At 33.4% G+C, this 19,839-nt stretch overlaps 1 protein-coding gene and 1 long non-coding RNA gene across 22 annotated transcripts in view; one reads left to right on the top strand and one right to left on the bottom strand.

Annotated features, from left to right (window-relative positions):
* The window catches only part of LOC118181616 (uncharacterized), a 976,960-nt gene that overhangs the window by 756,209 nt on the left and 200,912 nt on the right, over positions 1-19,839 (top strand). The window contains exon 1 of one of the 21 annotated variants that reach the window (XR_015039881.1): positions 13,865-14,030. The exons of 19 other annotated variants lie outside the window; for them this stretch is intronic. This is a non-coding gene — a long non-coding RNA (uncharacterized LOC118181616). Of the gene's footprint in view, positions 1-13,864; positions 14,031-19,839 lie in introns of those variants that run through there. One more of the 21 variants, XR_015039866.1, reaches the window with a different exon arrangement.
* The window catches only part of LOC118179544 (U-scoloptoxin(01)-Cw1a-like), a 143,582-nt gene that overhangs the window by 69,135 nt on the left and 54,608 nt on the right, over positions 1-19,839 (bottom strand). The window lies entirely within an intron of this gene.

Raw genomic sequence — 19,839 nt, 5'->3', positions numbered from 1 at the left:
AATACCAAACTTAAATACTCAACTTGCATAAAAATGCATCTATGTTTATTATTAGACAGAGATAACTGACTGTGCTGTAATATTAGTAATCCGTATCGGTCCTGCTACACTACTATACTAAACTCGGACTTAGCGAAAAGTGGAAAAGATATAATGCTACCGCACCTTTATGCAAGTCGGTTGCTGTTCGAAAAGACAGGAATCTTCATAAACGTGTCACAGCATAATGAAGCGTGTACAAACATAAGATGAGTTCCTCCCTTGAAAGGAATCGTCGGCATCCTTAAGCCAATCCGTTATTTTTCACAAAAATGCGTGCACTCTGAAAGAAAAATTAAATATATTATGTTTTATCGAATAGCAACTCACTGGCGCGTGGGAGATAAAAATATTTTATTCCAGTAGCGGCAACACATTCGTTTAAATCCCCGCTTTTGTAAATTAAACTTCCGTTAAGTTCGCACAAAGCATACGATAAATTATAAAGCAAATTCCAAATTCTCGATTCGAGGTGCCGATGTTTAGTAGTAATTCTATGCGTGTTCAGCATTGAATGCCTCGAGGTGTCTCCATTTTGCCGCAGTGTAAGAAACATATATACATACAGATTTTTCATTATTTAATAGGAGATTTAATTTATGAAATTAAGTGAACTTAATTTTACGTTTGAAAATGCTGGTAAATTGTTAATGGTATTTTTATTTCTGTTAATTATTTCTGTCCTCTTTTCCGTAGTCTCCTTATCTACCTTTGTATTAACCATCTTTTTGGGGTTAACCGTGGGCGGTGCCCCTTTATTACCACAATAAATCGGGACATCCTGTGTTGCGCATTTTATTGCCACTGCCAACGGTCCTATGACGGACCATTTTACAACTCCAGGTGGTCCAGGTTTTTGTAAGAGGAGTCTCAAAGCATTACACAGGAAACGTTTCTAGGATGTTGCAAAGACGTTGCGAAGATTACAGTCTGCTACAAAATCCATTACATAGCAAAAAACAGATAAGCAAATATAGAGAAGAGAAGGCGGTCATAAAAGGGGGAATTAATAACAAAAGAAAAGGGGAGAGGGAGATTAATTTCATCTCTTTTGGTGGGCAATAGACGAGATTAAGGTCACGGGGTCAACCAAAAGGGAGAAAGAGAGAAGCCACATTCCAACCGACCCTCGACATCGTTTTTGCAAATAAAAGGAATTGAATGCTCTCTTGGAATTAAGGGAATTGTTCTTCAATTGTTTGGAGGAAAAATACACTGCTGACAGTATGGTTACGAAACTTCCCACATAAAACGAGAAGGAAATAATACGACAGACATTTTTACGAATTGTAAACGATATTTTTATCACAATGAAAATATTAAGAACATACAAACTACTTTCGAACGTACAACGATTCCATCATTATCATTAAATAAGAATTTTTATGTGTGTATGAATTTATATATGTATGCTCCTCGCATTTTGGAAAAACTATGGCACCCAGAAGTACCCAATTCTGAACACACGTAACCCTTCACCGGAACGTGGGCAACTCAAAGTTCGAATTTGATTTTTTAATTATTTCATATTTTGTGCTAATTGAATGAATTTTCGATTCATAAACTCGACCATTTCAAAGCAAGCAGCAGCAACACTCTCTCCGGCTCGCCACACTGTTGCCATTCGCCGAAACGTTAAGATTCTGATCTTTCAGTTTTTAATCAACAAAATCGGATATTTCAAAGTAATGTGTTGTAAATGCCTGAAATAAAATACCTTTATCTTTCGCTCACAAATGTGTTGCTCATCAGCAAAGCGTTAATGTGTTTAACTTCCAAATTAATATGTTACTGAGTAAGAATCCGGGCAATTTTAAAGCAATAAAAGCAGTTCTTAAGAATGCTCTTTTGTGCTTTCGAATTTGATTTATTTAAATAAAAGTACATGTGATTCATGAGATGCCGTATTAGAAATACTAAATACTTTTTTTATGAAATGGCATTAGCCGGATTCATTAAAATCATTTCTAATTTCAATGTAAAAGAACAAAATTGCATTTGTGAATGCAAAATACACGGGTAGATTAAAGAAACAGATATTTAACTTATTAGTCCAAAGGGGCTTTGTCCCTGAAGGAATATTGTTTTCGTTTTGCGTTGAATCACTATAAATGTCCGTTTCACTTTTCAAACTGTTGCCACCCAATGTTAGAGTCCTGCATTATATTTGAAGAAATTAAATAATGAAAAATATGCATAAATGTATGTATATTTCTCGCATTGTGATAAAACAACGGTACTTAGACCCATCGAATTTTGAATGAACGTAATCCTCCTACGATGTGGAAGACCAAATTTGAAATTTGGAATTTGTTCTATTATCGATTTCACATTTTGTAAAACTTTAACGAATTTTTGATTAACAAACTCAAGGATTTCAAAACGAGCAATGGCAACACTCTACGGGGAAGGAAAACCTTCTTATCTTATCTCCAGCGGGCGCGGAACTGTGTATCGGAAATTCTAAAGATATGCCCATTTTAAAATTATTTTACGATATTGTTATTGAACTGAATTTTATGGTTTAAGTGCAAAGAACATGATATTTAATAAATAAAGGTAACACACAAAACGTTTAAAAAAAGTCCATTTGGACGTAATTTAAAATCTTAAACCTTTCAGATTTTTTTTTTTTTATTTATTTTATTTATTTATTCGATTATTTCAATTTGAGGAGGTGGGAGAACAGGGGTTTTACGAAAGTGAAAGGACCTTCACGTCGCGAAGCACTTCATCAACCTGTAACCGCAGTGGGGATTGAGACACGCGGTCTGTTACCTGCCTTCCTTCAGGATCTATCCGTACTCAAAGGAATGGGAGCAAAATGGAATATATTCTGTTTGGCCCGAAAACCCCAACTTAATCATAATGGGCGTGATTAATGCATCATTTTGCGGTTGGGTCGAAAGTTTGTCTTGTCTAGGTTTAGAAACAAACCACAAAATACGTGTAAGGAGTTTAAATATTTATGTATGTGATAATATATATTTATACATTTACAGAGTGTCGAGAAATGTCCTTACCGGGCCTTTAATTTCGCAACCGCCGGTCGCAAAAACAGACTTTCAGCTGCAAAAGTCTTTGAAATGACGCAAAGATTCCCGTTTTCGTATTTCTGATTTAAAAATAAAAATTAAATCCTTATAAAATAGGAAAATTTTTATACGTTCCTCTGCTCCTTAAATATATATTTATAAAATTTTGTAATCGTTGTAAAAAATAAAAGACGAAAATTTTAAGATAAAGAAATAAAACCGTTTTTCTTTGTTCTAGTCAAAAAATTATTTTTATACTGTTGTTACAATTTTTTTCGTTGTTTGAGTTATTAAGACATATTTTGCTTTGCATTATGGGAGAAGAACTAAAAATCAGATAGCCCACCAGCGGCCGAGCGGTAAAGTCGCTGAACACTGGTAGTTCGGTCAGAGGTTCGAATCCCGCGAGCGGGCTGGCTGCATGGGCGTTTTCGTGGTTTTCCCTATGTGTAACGTGTAGACGAGCCAGTTTCCCATAGAAAGACCTCCACGAAGGCATCCCTCCCCTTAGGCAGATAGGCCTCGAGGCTTTGCCATAATCACACACACACACTAAAGAACAGATAACTAAGAAACGGATTTTTTTCCCTTTGTACTGTTGCAGGAATCAAACACGTTTTCGTTCGGGACAAAATTGACTTTATATTTTTCGATGTTCAATCACATCGAATAATTTAACTGTTCGATGCACGAACACAATGTGTCTACTTCCCGCAGTAAGATAAGATATATATATATATATATATATATATATATTTTTTTTTTTTTTTTTTTCTTTTAGTACAGTCAGAGAACTAGTTTTTGAACTGTCTGCATTAGAACATTTTTTTAACTGTTGGAAGAATTAAATAGAAAAGTTCTCTCCATTTGTACTGATTGAGGAATTAAAATAGAATATTGTTACCTCTTGTACTGCTTGAAAAATCAGAGGTTTTTTTTTTTTTTTTTTTTTTTTTCCTTTACCATCTTGTACTGTTCGGAGATATAATTTTCCCCCCGTTATACTGTTCGAAAAACTAAAATAGAATAAGTTTTTGTTTTGTACTGTTCGAAAAACTAAATATAGAATTTTCCGGTTTGTACTGTTTGAATAATTAAATATAAAAGTTCTTACCGATTTTACTATTCCAAGATAGAATGTTTTTACCTTTGGAACCGTTACAAGAAATTAAAATAGAATATTTTCCCCCGTTCACACTCCTCGAAGAATCAAAACAGACTATTTTTTCCGTTTGTATAGTTTGAATAATTAAATGTGAAATTTTCTTGTTTTCACTGTCCGAAGACATAAATATAGAATTTTTTACCAATTGTAATATTTGAAAATACAATATTTTTACCGTTTGTACTGCTAGAAGATTTAAAATAGAATATTTTTCCGATTGTATTGTTCGAAGAATTATAAATAGACTTTTCCTGTTTGTACGGTTTGAAAAATTAAATAGAGATTTTTTTACCGTTTGTACTGTTCGAAAATAGAATATTTTTACCTTTCGTACTGTTAGACGAATTAAAATAGAATATTTTTCCGTTTGTAATGTTCGAAGAACTAAAATGGAATACATCCCCGTGTGTACTGTTCCAGTGATTTGTAAACCGTTTATTTCTCTTTTCAATTCATAAGCCTTTTTCATTTTTTAAACTAAAATCTAAATAAAAATTGTACTTTTAAATTTAAAAAAAAAAAATTGCAAAATACGAGATCTAAATTTTGGCATGGTCCTGTTGTACGGGGGTCAGATTTTTTACTTTTTTTTTTTTTTTTTTTTTTTTTTTTTTTTTTTTTTTCAGAATGCGTATAACATTTTTCTAAATAAAAGTATCAAAACCGCAGGGACGTATAAAAAATTGGTACTTTTCCGTTTCGCCGGCGCAAATCTCGCCAAGCAGACATTATTGGCGACAACATACAGTATTCACATAAAATTGTTAGCAAACGTTAGTTCAAAGAATTTTTTTATTTTGAAAGCATAAACATTTTAATAAGGTTTAAAATTTTGTTAAAAACTAATAAATTTGTAAAAGACATTAAGAATTTGCTATGCTATCATGGTTCAACATCCTGATTCGCCGGTTCGTATCACGTGACCCAAAGTGATCTCGTCTCACGTAAACTACGCTACAAAAATCTAATTCTCTCAGTAATTATCTACAGTCATTTCAAGTTAAATCTTAATTTGGAATACAAGTTTAAATGCAAGAATTATTTCAATTCGTACGAATAGCTTACTCAGAAATTATGTAAAACTGCGGTGCTTTACTTCGCTAGTGCATTCTCATTAGAATGGATGAATTTTAACCCTTGATTTTGCCTTTTCTATATTTTCGCCTTCGGGTGAGTGGTGTGATAGCGTTCTAATTGACTTAATTACCGGGAATGGTCTTAGGGCATAAAATTTAATTATCTTTGTGAATATTCTATGTAATTGTATGCCAGTATTGAAAGAAACAATCAATCTGTTAAGAAATGGCTGCGACTTGTTTTGAAAATAAGGCGTAAAAGGTTACCAGCGAAGATATTCCTTTTGGCATCAGTTGTACCATTATTGGCGACTTCATCGTTTGCACCGGCAAAGCGGAAAAGTACCAAAAAATTAAATTTCGTAATTTTTACAAAACTGGTTCCTTCAAACTGAAAAATACAAAAACTTGAATATTTACATCTATTAAAACGTTTTTTTAACTGAATGCACACGTCTACGACTAAACCCACCAGCGGCCGAGCGGTAACGTCGCTGAACACTGGTAGTTCGGTCCGAGGCTCGAATCCCGCGACCGGACTGGCTGCGTGGGTGTTTTCGTGGTTTTCCCCATGTGTAACGTCTATACGAGCCAGTTTCCCTTAAAAAGTCCTCCACGAAGGCATCCCTCCCTTAAAGCAGATAGCTCTCGAGTGCTTTGCCGTAAACTAATAAACCAAACCGTCTGCAACTAAAGTCTGTGAAAATAAAGGCTGGGTAAGGATTTGATTAACTGATTATGACAAAGCACACGAGGGCTATCTGTCTAAGAGGAGGAATACCTTCGTGGAGGACTTTCTGAGGGAAACTGGCTCGTATTCACGTTACACATGAGGGAAAACTACGAAAATCTTCATACAGCTACCTCGTTCGCCGTCATTCGAGCCCTGCTCGAATTACTTGAGTCTGGGAATTTTACTGCTAGGCCACTCTTGGGCAACCCAAGTAAGGACTTTTGTGACCACGGTGTGTATATATTCATCTGTGTGTGTGAAAAACGAATTTTTAGTGAATTAATTATTAGTTAATTAGTGACTTGAAAAACTAATTAAAATTGCTTATTAGTGATTTTTAAGTGATGAAAATTAATTATTAGTTAATTAGTGAAATGAAAAACTAATTAAAATTATTTATTAGTGATTTTTTAAGTGAGGAAAATTAATTATTAGTGAATTTTTTATGATAAAAAAACTAATTATCAATTCTGCAATTTTAATTTGAAAAGTAACTTGCAAATCTTATGCTTCGTCAAGTGGACAATGGGACAAAAACGACTGACCTCACAGAAGGAAATACGAAGCCCTCACGTTTCTCAAAGTGGAGACACTCCATAACTTGCGTGGTTGATCAATGTATGGTAGCGTAACGGACCGGAAATTTTGGAAAGACTTCGCTGACGACGTGTGTAATGTCAAGAAAAATATTTCAGTTTTATATAGTTAATAATTATTGTAACCTTGCATCACGAGATGATAAATCAGCATCGAATAGTAGAATAAAAAATGCAATCCACAAGGTTATCTAACTCTGGAAGAATTGTCTACTATCTTTTCCTTGAAGATGAAAATAAATCTTAGAAAAATAATGGCCAGGGGAAGAAATAGAAATTAAATTAGTCAGAAAAATAATTTAACGAAACAAATTTAAGGATTAGTTCGTAATTATGGGCATGAGAAAGTTGAGTTACTTCATCCTTGAGAATCATTAAATGAAAGTGATGCCATTCGGGTAAGAGGAAAAGTGCTCGCTATGCTTGAACGATTGTTTGTCGTCTGCAAAAATTTAACGTGAGAAGTTCGGCTTGCCTTGAAATTCGCGAGAGTAATTCTGACATTCAAATCCTCGCACTTGCGTAACGCATTGCGCGCTGCAAAGTTTTTTTTCTTATATATATATATATATATATCTTTTCTGCTTTTCTTACAGATAAAAATGTAACTTCATTATGACGCGCAACACAGCAATTATTTTGTAATTTCACTTTTTGACTCTATTTTGAAAGAATAAATTTCATGAACATTTGAAAGAAATAATTTCCATACGTGATTGTTATAACATCTCGAAGGGGTGTTATTGTTAGTTATGCTAGGCTGAATTATTAAAAAAAAAAAAAAAAAAAAAAGGAAGCAAGAAAAAGTAAAAAAGACCTAAGAAGATTTTTGAAGTTGCACTTGCAATTTTTAAATGGTTGATAACTTTCATAACGCTTAATGACAACTTTTATAAGGGTTCATGATAAAAACTTTTATAAAAGTTTATAATAATAACTTCTAACGGTGAATAATAACTTTTATAACGGTTAATAATAGTAACATTTATAATGGTTAATACTAATAACTTTTATAACGCTTAATTTTAATATAAATTTTAGAACGGTTAATAATAATAAATTTTATGACGGTTAATAATAATAACTTTTATGACGGTTGATAATAATAATATTTATAATGGTTAATAATAACTTTTAAAACGATTAATAATAACTTTCATAACGGTTAATAGATAATGATAAATTTTATAATGTTAACTTTTATAGCGGTTAATAATAATAACTTTTATAACGGTTTATAAAAACTTTCATAGCGGTTAATAATAATAACTTTTCTAATATTAATACGAGTAATAACTTACACAATGGTTAATAATAATAATAAAGCGCTTAATGATAAATTTTATAAAATTTAATAATAACTTTCATTACGAATACTTTTATAACGATTAATTATAAGAATTTTTATAAAGGTTTACAATAATAACTTTTATAACGATTAATAATAAAAAATTTTAAAATTGCTAATTTAGGGGCATAGTACTTATGAAGTATAGTTTTGAAAAATGCAGGTAGCGGCATCTTACAACAGTATTATGGAGCTCTAAACAGAGCGAATAATTAAATGTATACATGATAACTCTGATAAGTTTGTAGAGGCATTTGATGCTGGGGAGTGAAAAATATGCAATGCTCTCGCCGGGAATCGAGCCCTGGGACTCTCGAATATGCGTCGAATATGCTTCCAATTACACCCCGAAGGAATGCTAAAAGGAGAGAGAAAATACCTATACACTATCCTTTTAAAGAACGACTGAGAATTAGGGGATCGTAGAGATCGCTAAATCCTGGTGGTGGCAAATTATTATTCACCACCTTTTAGTTCGGGCTCCACTTTTAGATTCATTCTTTTTTTTTTTTTTTTTTTTTTTTTTTTTTTTAAGCAGGAGACATGAAAAATGGGCAGTGCCCTCTCTGGGATTCGAACCTTTAAAATTCCATTTTCAAAATTTGTAAAATTCCGATGTCTGTATTTTCCAATATAGCCTACTAGCGGCTGAGTTGTAAAAGCCTCTGAACTCTGGTAGTTCGTTTCGGGATTCGATTCCCCGAGATTTTACCTCTATCATTATAAAATTGGGTACTTTTCCGTTTCGCCGGCGCAAATCTCGCCAAGCAGACTTTATTGGAGACAACATACAGTATACACATAAAAAATATTTAAAAAAATGTTAGTTTTAAGAATTCTTTTTTTAAAGGCATAAACATTTTAATATCGCTTAAAATTTTATAAAAAACCGATAAATAAAGACAATAAATTTGTAAAAAGACATTAATTTAAGAATTTACTACACTTTCATGGTTCAGCATCCTGATTCGCCGGTTCATATCACGTGACCCCAAGCGATCTCATCTCATGTAAACTACTCTCTACAAAAATCTAATGCTCTCCGTAATTATCTACATTAATTTCAAGTTAAATCTTAATTTGGAACACAAGTTTAAATGCAAGAAATATTTCAATTCGTACGAATAGCTTACTCAGAAATTATGTAAAACTGCAGTGCTTTACTTCGCTAATGCATTCTCATCAGAATTGATGAATTTAACTCTTGACTTTACCTTTTCTATATTTCCGGCTTCGGGTAAGCACTGTGATTGCATCCTAATTGACTTAATTACCGAAAATGGCCTTGGACATAAAACTGAACTATCTGATAAAAATTCTATGTAATAATATGTCAGTATTGAAAGAAACAATCAATCTGATAAGAAAAAGCTGCGACTTGTTTTGAAAATGAGGCGTAAAAGGTTACCAGCGAGAATATTCCGTTTGGCATCGGTTGCACCACTATTAGCGACTTTATCGCTTGCGCCGGCAAAACGGAAAAGTACCTAAAATTGTATATTTAGGTAAATACATGCACAATACGCATAACTGAAAAATATTTTAAAGTTTGAACAAAAAGTAAGAATTTTTCATTTAAACGTCCCGTGTTCCCTTAAAGAATTTACTTTTGACCTCCTAAAATAAATTTTTTTGTGTGCGTATGTGTCTACGTGAGCGCTATTGAAAGTATTAAATTTTGAACTGTCGAAACAGTTTTTCGTTTCTTTGAACAGTTCGAAGAATTAATTTTTAGACCTCCCAGGATATTTTTTTTCTATTGAAAGAATTACATTTTGAACTGCTAAAACAGGATCTTTACTATTTATTTATCTTCTGTTTTAAAAATAAATTTTTTACTACCTGGAATAGAATTTATATTTTCTAGATCAAGCAAGGTGGAAGAACATAACAGCTTGCGTTTTTTCTTCTCTCGGAAATTCTTTAAATTGGGAAGCAGAGTTTATTTGAAACACAAGTGTGAAAAGCGGGTTTCATTTTTTTTTTTTTTTTTATTTTTAGTCCAAAGGGATTTGAATCCCGAAGGACTATTAGTTTCGTTTTGGCATTTTGCGTCGGACGGATAAATGTCGGTTCACTTTTCAAACTGTTGCCATAAAATGTTAGAGTCCTGCATTATATTTGAAGAAATTAAATAATGAAAATCTGCGTAAATGTATGTATATTTCTCCCATTGTCATAAAATAACGGTACATAGAGTCATCGAATTTTGAATAAGGTAATCCTCCAACGAATATGAGCATGTGGAAGACCAAATTTGAAATTTGAAATTTTTTTTATGATCGATTTCCTATTTTTTAAAACTTTGACGAATTTTTGACTAACAAACTCAAGGATTTCAAAGCGAGCAATGGCAACGTTGTGCAGAAAAAACATTTTTATCTCCAATCTCCAGCGCGTGAGTCTCTGTATCGGAAATTCTAAAGATATGCTCGTTTTAAAACTATTTTGCGATATTGCTGTTGCACTGGATCTTATGGTTTAAGTGCGAGGAACATGATATTTAATAAAGAAAAGTAACACAGAAAATGTTAAAAAACGCCCCTTTGGACGTAATTTAAAATCTGAAACATTTCAGATTTTTTTTTTTTTTATTTGCTTATTTATTTTTTTCTTCATTCCATCAACTGTTAGAAAAAATAATTTTTTAACTATCAAAAACAAATATTTTTCCTTTTGAACTCTTCGAAGATTGTTTTTTTCTATTTCCTAAGACAGATTTTTTTGTTTGTTTGTTTGTTTGTTTGTTTGGTACTGTTGAAAGAATTTTGTTTTCAGCTGCCTAAAACAGAATTTATTTTTCTTTAAATTGTTCGAAGAATTAACTTTTAAACCTCGTTAGAACAGATTTCGGTTTTTGGTTCTCTCGAAAGAACTTTTTTGAACAGCTGGAAACAAAATTATTTTTCTCTGAATAGTTCAAAGAATTACTTCTTGAACTTCCAAGGGCAGACTCCCCCCCCCCCGTGCTATTGAAAAAGTTAAATATTGGACTGATGAAACGGAATCATGTTTCTTTGAACTGTTCGAAAAATAATTTCTCAACTGCATGGAATAAAATTTATTTTCTATGGAGCTGGAGAAAAATAATAATAACATTTGTTGTTGTTGTTTCCTTTTCTCAGAAATTCCTATAAATGGAATGGCAACCATGGTTCATTTGAAGCGTAAGTATGGGAATCTGTTATTAGAACAAATAAGTCTGTCAGATCAGATGCTTTGTAACAAAACATATTTAGAATAATCCACAAAAGCATGCAATGGCAGAAAATACTTGAAACCCGCGCCATTTGCGTGCGAACCGAACATAAATGAAAACAACGTCCGAAGAATCTTTATCGTTTTCCCTCTGTTCGGGTAAAGGCTTTCAGATGAATCTCTTTGTTTCTAAAACCCGTCCAACCAGCAGGTCGCACAGAGCTTTTCATTGTTTATAGAAATAATAATAATAAAAAAAAAAACTTCGCATAAAACTATTTACTTAGGGAAAGATGTGCGCATGTAGGAAAGGGGGGGAATTTTTCTACATTCATCCTTGGCAGTCGGATCTAACACCATCCCCTCACAATCATTGCGTAACGGATTATTTCATTATTTTTATTCCCCCCCCCCTGCAACCAACCCTGACCTACGTGATCTTTGGAAAAATTACCCAAAGCGCGTTCTTCCAGAAATGTGTGTTGAGGGTTTTGCACACAAGATAGACAGAAAACAGAACTTTTGGATCTTCCAATCGCAGATGGCCTTGGGAATGACGGGGGAAATCCGACGGAATAATAAGTGATAATGGCGATGCGATTTCAATTAATTGAATTGTCTCAGCCTAATAAGTTGGCGCTATTTTAAAATTCGGGATGCTTACTCTGTATGCTGTTCGAACATAAAATTTATACATGGTAAAATTAATAAATAAATAAATAATAAAAAGATCTGAAAACTTTCATATTTTACATTGCGCCCAAAGGAGCGTTTTTTCTAACGTTTTGTGGGTTACCTTTATTTGTTAAATATTACGGTCCTCGCACTTAAACCATAAAATTCAGTTCAACAGCAATATCGCAAAATAATTTTAAAATGAGGATATCTTTAGAATTTTCTATACACAGTCTCGCGCGCTGGAGATAAAAATGTCTTTTTTTCCGTAAAGTGTTGCCATTGATTGCTTTGAAATCCTTAAGTTTCTTAGTCAGAAACTCATAAATGCTTTACAAAATATGAAATAGATAATAAACAAATTCTAAATTTGGACTTCTGGATGCCCATATTCGGGTGGAAACGTACGTTATTCAAAATTGGATGGCTCTAGGTACCATCGTTTTATCACAATGCAAGAAACATACATACATTTATGCAGAATTTTCATTATTTAATTTCTTTAAATATAATGCAGAGCTGTAATATTTGGTGGCAACAGTTTGAAAACTGAACCGACATTTAAAGTTTTCAAAGCAAAATGGCAAAATGAAATTAATAGCCCTTCTGGGCTAAGGCCCTTAGGGATAAAAATGCGTTGCATGCTTTACAAATGGTGGAATTTTATACGGCATATGGCTCACGAATTTGTTATCTTTGCACGGTGTACAAAGTGGCAGTATTAGCAATTGCTCTACGAATACGTAATCTAAACTCTTTACAAAATGGAAGATTTAGTAGGAGAAGAGTTCATATTTATAATCATCGCCCGCTGCATAAAACGTTAGAGTTTGTACGACAGTTTTGTTTTATGCTGCTGGCTTGTAATGGTTAGCTGAGCGCAGTCAACAAAGAGACAGTTTTGTTTTAAGCTGATGAATTTTGATGGTCAATTTCCTCCGCGTTCAGCACAATAAACAATTTATCAGTTTTGTTTTACGCTAATGGCTTGTGCTTATAAGTTTCTCACCATGTTTAGGGCAATAAACAAATCGACAGTTTTGATTTACGCCGAAAATGGTGGTGGTGGTATTGGATTTTATGGCGCACAACTTATACCATTATAAGTGCCAAACACGTGTTAATTACTTCCACACAAGAACTAGGAATAATAAAAAATTTAAAACAACAGCAGATTTGTAAAATCAAAAGAAGTAATAAAATGATGAAACTACTTATAATTCAGACAATGCTATTAGATGTGAAATAAATGTAAAACCGTAAAATAAGAGATGCATTAAAATACACAGATACAATATCGAACAAAATCAAATTAAATAACAAAACCCACTCTCCTTTAAATACCAAAATAAATTAGCACTGGCCTTCTTCTCGATTATACGGTCAAAAAGCAAGTCAGTGTCATTAAAATTCTTCAACCGAAGTGTGTTAAAATACGAATATTTGACTAAAAAAATGATGCACGTTCAGAACACTATCTCAGTAAAAACAAACAGATTCACTTTTTTACGATTTAGACTGATGGTTAGTTACCTACCATATTCAGCACAATAAAAAAACTGACAGTTTTGTTTTACGCTGATGGCGTAAAACGATATTCACTCCTCAACCGTTTACTCCGTAATAAACAAATTTAATTATTATTTTCTGATAATTATGATTTTCTGATTATTTCTTATTATTTTCTGAAGTCTAATTAATCCAATACTCATTTCGTACGCTCATCTTAATGCGGAGTTAAATTTACGCATGCGCATTTTAGATACACAAATAGCGCTGTGTATCAAAAAATTAATACGCATAATCTGCAACAAGCTACGATGCCGGATTGCGTCATGATGGTTTTGTGTATTCCGACGATGGTTCGGGTTGCGTCAAAAATGTAAAAGCCTTATTGCGCATAAACACTCGGTCACGGAGATTTGTAGAAAACATATTTTTCAAAAAGTTCGAATGTCACTTCGGCAGCGGAACAGCTGCCACGGAAATTAAGTTCATTTGGTTAAACACGGCTTTTGAAAAGAGATGCGATGCGAAAGGTCACGCGCACTTGACGAAAGTTTTTGGTTGTGGAACTGTCAAAACATATTCGAAAGAACGCAGTGGGAAAAAAACGGCCACCATTTCGACGCAGAGCGCGTTGCCAAAAACCTTTCAAGAAATAAGTATTATTTTTTTTTATTTTTTTATCACTATTATATTCCTACCGCAGCTTAACCCCATAAGAACTTTCATCCCATTTTGAGATTCGTTTGCGCAGAATACAAATAATTCTGCATTCTTTTTAGTGACTATCCACTTGCGCAGCCCACCACTTGAAGTAAATAACAAAATAATAAATATAACATGATTTTAATGGATCTGTCTAGTGTTACGTCATAAAAATATTTAATATTTCCAATTATTATTATACATCTCACAATTTAAATGCACTTTATCTTAATCAATCTGATCAAAAACAGAAAACAAAATGGTCTTAAGAACTTCGCTTATTGCTTTTAAATTACTTAGTTTATTAATCAAAAATAGACACATTTAGTTTGAAAGTTAAATACTCATGCTTTAACCGAATTCCAACACGCTAACGCGTCAAAGATAAAGGTATTTTATTTCGGACAGTGGCAATACATTTCTTTTAAATAGCTGAGTTTGTTGAAGGAAATCGAAAGATAAGTAATCGTACATTCTGCCGAATGGCAACGGTCTAGGGCCTGGAGATAAAAATATTTTATTTCGAGCCGTGTCACCACTACTTGCTCTTAAATTACCCAGTTTGTTAATCAAACATGCATTAAACTCATACAAAATATGAAATAAATATAAAAACCAAATCCGAAATTCAAAATTTCGCCCAAGAGGTGCACACATTCGGGTGATAGATTATCCATGTTCATAATTGTGTGCCTGTATATGCCATCATTTTCACATAATGTGAAGACATACATACATACAGCCCACCAGCGGCCGAGCGGTAAAGTCGCTGAACACTGGTAGTTCGGTCCGAGGTTCGAATCCCGCGAACGGGCTGGCTGCATGGGTGTTTTCGTGGTTTTCCCCATGTGTAACGTGTATACGAGCCAGTTTCCCCTAGAAAGTCCTCCACGGAAGGCATCCCTCCTCTTAGGCAGATAGCCCTAGTGTGCTTTGCCATAATTAAATACACCAACACCATACATACATACATACATACATGAAGATCCTTCGTTGTTTACTAAAAATGACGTACTTTCTAATTTAATTACCTATACTTAAGGTTACGTTGTAAATACTTGTAAAATTACAATAATTACAAGAAGGCAAGCACAGTAATTACGTTTAGAATATAATTGCCTTCTTACATTCACAATTATGTTTTAATTATATTTCAATTACACTTGCACTACAATGCACGGATCATAACTGCAATTCCAATGTAATTGAATTAATTGTAATTACAATTACAACATAATTACATGAATTATAATTACAGTTATAATGTAATGTATTGATTTTAAATGCAATTTTTCTGATATTTGTATTATTTGCAGTTATAATTATATTAACTGCAGTTATTGCCATTTCATTTCAACTGAATTGCTTATGTTTGCGATTACATTGCAATTAAAGATTAGAAATGGATATTAAAATTACAATAATTGCAAAATGGGATATGCAATAGTTGAAATTATAATGCAGTTGTCTTCTTGTAACTATAATTACATTGTCATTACACTAAAGAACCAAAATGTTATGACCATCCCCACATTTCTCAGTTATCTCATCTGGATGACGTGCAGGGCACGTGATTAAGTGGGAATGGCATATATCTGCTGCTGGAAAAGGCAAGGAATCATTCTTGCAATTTTTTTTTTTTTTTGTGAGTGATGGTATGCAGCTGATCTCTGCGAACCTAATAGAGGAACGAGTATCTCCGAAACTGTGCGACTGATAGATTGTTCACGATCTGCCGTTGTTAGTATTTACGCAAAGTGATAAATGACGGTAAAACTGGCGGTAGACGGCAAGGTGTTTGACGTTCACTCGTCATCAAAGAAAATGGAAGTTGGAGACTGTATCGCTTTGCACAGCAAACTCGGTGCCTGGCAGTGGCTCAGCTGACTGCCTAATACAATCCAGGTCCAAATGCAAGTGTTTTGAAACAAACACTTCAGCGTATGCTGTTGGATATGGGACTGCGCAGCAGATGTCCCACTCATGTGCCTCTGGTGACCAAGCTTCATCGTCAACTATACCTACAGTGGGCCTGGGAACATCAAGTGTGGACTACAGATAAGTGGAAGTCAGTTTCCTGCTTGGATGAATCGCGATTTCTCATTCATCACGTCAATAGCCGTGTCAGGGTATGCCGTCTTCCAGTCGAACATTCCCCCCCCCGTATAGCAGGTAATACATAGGCTGGTGATAGCGGTATTATGCTTTGGGAGACGATCTTTAGGACCTTTAGTTGTCGTAGAACAGACTATAAAAGCTGCGAATACCTGAACATAACTGAGGATCAGTTGCACTCTTACATGGCGTCAGTCTTCCCAACTGCAAATGGAATTTTCCAGGAGGACAACGCCCTATGTCACAAGCCTCGAACTGCCTTGGAGTGGTTCGAGGAGCATAATTCCTATTAATGTCCTGGACCGTAACTCGCCGGATCTTAACCCGATACAGCATATTTTGGAGCTGTAGCTCAGAGCTCAAACACCACCATGTCGGAATATCCCGACTTTATGTGACTGCTGCTTATAGACGTTTGGTACAACCTGTCTCCAGTCTCGGCGCAATCTTGTCTTCAGTCCACTAAGAACATCCTTGGTACAACCTGTCTCCGGTCCACTAAGAACATCATTGGTACCACCTGTCTCCAGTCCACTAAGAACATCATTGGTGCAACCTGTCTCCAGTTCACTAAGAACATCATTGGTGCAACCTGTCTCCAGTCTACTGAGAACATCATTGGTACCACATGTCTTCAGTCCACTAAGAACATCATTGATACCACCAGTCTCCAGTCCACTAAGAACATTATTTGTACACCCTGTCTCCAGTCTACTAAGGACATCATTGGTATACCCTGTCTCCAGTCCACTAAAAACATCATTGGTACCACCTGTCTCCAGTCCACTAAGAACATCATTGGTACAACCTGTTACCAGTCCACTGAGAACATCATTGGTACAACCTGTCTCCAGTCAACTAAGAACATCATTGGTACCACCTGTCTCCAGTCCACTAAAAACATCATTGGTACCACCTGTCTCCAGTCCACTAAGAACATCATTGGTACAACCTGTTACCAGTCCACTGAGAACATCATTGGTACAACCTGTCTCCAGTCAACTAAGAACATCATTGGTACCACCTGTCTCCAGTCCACTAAAAACATCATTGGTACAACCTGTCTCTAGTCAACTATGAATTTGTGGCATCCATGCTAAGGCGAGTTGCAGCTGTTTCATAAGCCAAAGGTCACGCAATGCGTTACTGAGCAGGTGGGCATAATGTTTTGGCTCTTCAGTATATAAGTAAAGAAAAGAATAAAATTGAAATAGTTGTAATTACAATTGCATTGTATTTCCCCTTTAATTGTTATCGCAATTACATAACAATTGAATTAGTTATAATATATGCAAAGCAATTAAAATTATAATGTTATTGCAGTCACATTGTAATTGGATAGCTTATATTTGCAATTAGATTACTATTAGCCTGTAAAATTACAATGATTACAAAATAGTAATTACAGAAACTGGAATGTAATTGTCTTCTTATAATTAAGGTGTAATAACATTGCAGGCATAATTATACTGTAGAGCAATTGTAATTGCAATTAGAATACGATTGCATGGGTTTTAATTAAAATTACATTGTAATTGCACTGTTAATGTTAATTAATAGTTAATGCAATTACATGCCAATATAATATACCTACCTACAATAGAATGATTTTAAAAATGGCCAATGAAATTACAATAATTAGAAAATTTATAATACAGTAGTTACAATTACGATAATTATAGTACTATGATATAGCTGTAATAAAACTTTAATTGAATTCATTTTCATCACAATTACATTGTTATCCCGTTAATTGTTACTACAATTATATATCAATGGAATAATAGTACAGATTTTAAGAAACTGAAGTATAATGCAACTGCAGTAGATTGTAATTACAGTTACTTTACAATAAATACTACATTATTATCGAATAAATTATACTTACAGTTACTTGTCAATAAATTGTCTGTAAAATTACAATAATTACAAGAAGACGTTTACAGTAATTACGTTTAAATTGTAATAGCCTTCTTGCCATTATAATTATATTGCAATTATAGTTGCACTATAATGCATGGACTGCCACTGCAATTCCAATGTAAATGAATTAATTTTAGTTACAATTACAACGTAGTTTCATAACTTATAAATACAGTTACATTGTTATTTTATTAATTTTAAATGCTCTGATATAACAGTTGAATTATTTGCAGTTGCATTTAAATTAATATTGCAATTATTATTCTGTAACGGCTTCTACGTTGCCAGTTTTCTTACTTATACGTGCAACAGCAATAAAATATTAGAACTTGCAACAGTTCTAATGTTTAATTGCATTGCATTGCAATTAAATATTAGAACTGGACAGTAAAATTATAATAACTACAAGATGAGGAATACAGTAATTACAATATAAAGTATTTTTTCCCTCCTTTCAGTATGCCTTCGTGGTGTAACGATAGCACACTCGGCGCGTATTAAAGTGGTTCAAGTTCGAGTTCTTGCGAGGGCATTGCTCATTTTTCCTGCTTCAAAAATCTTAATGACTCTACAGTGGCGCCCGAACAAAAAAGTGGTGGATGATGATTCTTCACCACCAGGATTTGGCGATTGGGTCCCCTAATCCCCAGTCTTTATTACTGTACTCGAAAGCACTGACTGCAAATGCAATTACAGGGTAACTGAATTAATTTTAATCACCATGTAATTGCAGGAATTATGATCACAATTACATTGTAAATGCATTAATTATTATTGCAATTTTATACCAATGGAATTATTTGGGATTGAAATTATATGATTTCTGCAGTTACATAAAAATTACCATTAGATTGTAACTGGATTATTTATACTTGCGATTACATTGTAATTACGAATTAGAAATGCGTAGTGAAATTTCAGTTACAAAATGGCAAATACAGTAATGGCAATTTCAATGTAATCCTCTTCTTTTAACCATAATTATAGTGTAACTATATAATTGCAGTTAGAATGTAATTCAATTATTTACATCATAATTCACAATTAATTACCGATATAATTCGGTTATATAATAATAATTCGGTTATTGTTAATCGCAATTACGTAGCAACCGCATTAAATACCATTTGAGTTATACTGTAAATGAGCGGAGCAGTAGTTACATTAAAATTGTATTAATTTAAAATTCAGTGAAATCAAAATTTAATTATTTGCAGTTGAAGTTTTACGATTGTGTTATTTCGTAATTGCCTTAGTTTGCAACAGTATTATTTACGCTTGCTATTACATTGCAATTGAACACCAGGAAATGGATTTAATTACAATTACGAAATGACAAATACAATAATTACAATTATATGCTAGTGTCTTCTTTAATTATAATTAGATAATTAAATTACAGTAATAATTGCACTTAAAAGGCAGTTGAATTAATGGAAATTAGAATTCCTTTAACAGCAATTATGTAGGAATCGAATTAATTCCCGTTTGAGATATACTGTAAATCAATACAGAAGTCTGTACTTGCGATTACATTGCAAAGGAACGTTAGAAATGGATATTAAAATTACAGTTATGAAGTGGCGAATACAATAATTACAATAATAATGTTGTTCCTTCTTGTAATTATAATTACACTGCAGTAATATTTGTAGTTAGAATGTAACTGAATTATTTATAATTACAATTGCATTAGAATTCCGTTAATTTTAATCGCAATCACGT

This window comes from Stegodyphus dumicola, chromosome 2, assembly GCF_044657685.1.
Source record: "Stegodyphus dumicola isolate Sdum_Otavi_A_Nest chromosome 2, ASM4465768v1".
Taxonomy (NCBI): Eukaryota; Metazoa; Arthropoda; class Arachnida; order Araneae; family Eresidae; genus Stegodyphus; species Stegodyphus dumicola.
Note: the sequence above shows the minus strand (reverse complement) of the source record. Positions and strands in the feature narration are given on the sequence as shown.